Raw genomic sequence first — 2,945 nt, forward strand, 5'->3', positions numbered from 1 at the left:
CGACAATCAAAATAAGGAATGAGAAAATAGCGAGGTGGAGAATCGAAATATCTAGTTTCTCTTTTGACGTCAGCTACCGACCCGGCAAGGAGAACTTATAAGCTGATACACTGACAAGAGTATGTTGTACGGCATCAGGCGGGAAGGAACTGCGAACGCTACATAATAATCTCTGTCACCCTGGTATTGCTCGAATGGTTCATGCAATGACGTACAGAAACTTGCCTTTCTCTGTGGAGGGGGTAAATGGAATTACAATTTTCTGCCAAACGTGTATTGAAATAAAGTCTCAGTTTTATAAACCCAGAACTGACGTTTTAATACAAGCAATAAAACCGTTCGAAATACTAAATCTTGATATTAAAGGCCCGCTACCAAGCAAAACAAGAAACCGATATATATATATATATATATATATATATATATATATATATAATTATTTTTTTTCATTATAATAATTAAATACTTACAGACACTAGTGTTTTATCCTTTCTGGAATCTTCAGTGCAGGGTGTCACGATTAATACCAGTCGAATGATTCGAACCCCGCATTACAATCTCTGGCTCTATTAGCGAAGACCTAATACATTCGGCCACCAATAACCGCGGGAAATAACGTTAAATTTAAACATTTTAATTTTAAATGTTCATTTACATTAGTTAGAGAGCGATTTAATCGTCATACGATGATCTATGCATAAGAGCTACATTTACCGACTTTTAATTCAAATGAAAGTGCTCAACGATAAGAAACAAATTTCTAAAAGGGGCTGTCATAATTATTTTTTACTATAATAATTAAATACCTACGGACACTAAAACATGTTAAAACACTTCGTGTTTTTAACATGTTTTCTTAACTGTTTGCTCTTATTATAAGCTCTATCTCCTATTTGGGTGTATCGAGCTTTTACATCTGGTTGAGATTACTTTATAAATATTAAGTATTTAATATTTATAATATACTTTTTACCATCTTGGATTATTTTGGTAAATTTAATTGTAATGCTTATATATGTATATATTAACTATTGTCGACGAATATTCACGGGTTTCCTTTGCCTTCCCTTTGTATCGGCTACTGCTATTATACAATGCCTCTGTCTATTATTCGCTGCCTTTGGGGTCCCTGCCTTATAACATTCTGACCGAGGGGCTTCTTTCACGTCAGAGCAACTTCGACAATTTCTACAGGAAAGAGGATTAGCTATAAGCCGGACAACTCCCGACAACCCTAAGAGTAACGGCCAATGTGAAAGATATAATTACATTATTTGGAAGACAGTTCAATTGGCTGCATCAAATAACGGATGTTCAATTGATAATTGGGAAAATCTCCTTCCTGTCGAATTATATGCAATACGATCCCTATTGTGTACCGCCACGAATGCCACACCACACGATACGTTTTTAACTTTTCAGCGACGTAGTTCGGCGGGAGTATCGCTTTCATTTTAGCACTCCCGATCCGCTACTGTATTTCTGAGACGACATGCACGTTACACCAAGAACCATCACTTAGTACGCTCTAGTATGACATGCAGACGGTAGAGAGTCTAATATGTCTCGTAGAGACTATGAACCTGCCGGAGATGTACGAGGACCGCGGACGACTCCTGAGGACAGACCACTCCTCCTGACATTGAAGCCCCGCCGGAAAATCAAGACACTGAAATTGCTCCTAACACGTCGTCTTATGACACCATGTCCGTTGGGGTTCCGTCAGACACTTCGAATGGGCCAACACCTGAATCCCTGACAGATGAAGGACTAGCACCGAAAAAACGTGTTCATAAGAGACTGACTTTGACGCGTAACGGCCTGCTCCTCTGAGAAGGAAACATTTCGGAGCGAGATATTTTAAAGCTAACTGATAGACTCGCACTGAAGAGCCTACCCGTTTGAGTAGTCCGACCACGACTGCGAGCTCGTAAGGAGCCTGGACATTTAAGGGACTTATGAGTGATAAATTGATGGGGGAGAATGCTGTTAATATAGATAATCTCCTCTTTGATAATCCAAGCCATAAAAACTGTGCATTTTCGCTTGTCAAGTAGACAAGTAGTAGAAGTCTTAATTGAATAAAAGATGACCACACGGAATCTCTCATCCTGTTTTCATTACAAATAGTATACTCGATTAATGGAGTTTCGAACAGTAAAAATAACTATCGATAACTAAACAACATGACGTAACACAAACAATAACTTCGGAACTCACGATGCGCAATAATATCTACCTGTGTAGCTCGGTTCTTACTTGATAAAAAATCGAATATCACAACTGATATTAAAAATTAATTCTTTTTACATCACACTTTTCTTACCGTCATTGCAGTCGTTGTGGTCATAAATGTCGTGTTCGTAATCGCTTCCAAAATGAGTACTTATACAGAATACAGATGATGCTAAAATAAAGCAAATTTGTAACTATTATGAAAGTGTAACTAACATTTTAATGCACAAACAATACCGTATGAAATTACATTTGAATTGAAGATCAAAGCTAAAAAATAGCACGGTCCGCATGAATGAGATAAATATAAAAATGATGTCGCTGTTAAGCTTTACGTAAAGTAAAATACACCCTCTCTGCCTTTTAACTAGGATCTAAAGGTAGTATCGGTTTTGTCTAAATATGGTATTTGTAAGGTTTTCCGTCTGCACCGGGCGTTTATACAATGGAAACATATCAGAGACTACTATATTGGAGATAACCCATAATTACCAGATAAATTTTAACTTTACATTCATCAGCTTACTTGGGAAATTTCTTTTGACTTTTAATAAAAGGACTACAAAAATATCGGAGGGTCTACATTCACGATGGACGTTCACCGAATTCCAAACAGCAATGTATTACATGTGAAAATACCGCTGTGGAATTTCGACGAGCCCCGCTTCAATAGACAAACATTGCTCAGTTCAGGTTTACTATATAAATCT

The sequence above is a fragment of the Euprymna scolopes genome, chromosome 1 (assembly GCF_053919585.1).
Source record: "Euprymna scolopes isolate OS-2025 chromosome 1, ASM5391958v1, whole genome shotgun sequence".
In the NCBI taxonomy this organism is placed as follows: Eukaryota; Metazoa; Mollusca; class Cephalopoda; order Sepiida; family Sepiolidae; genus Euprymna; species Euprymna scolopes.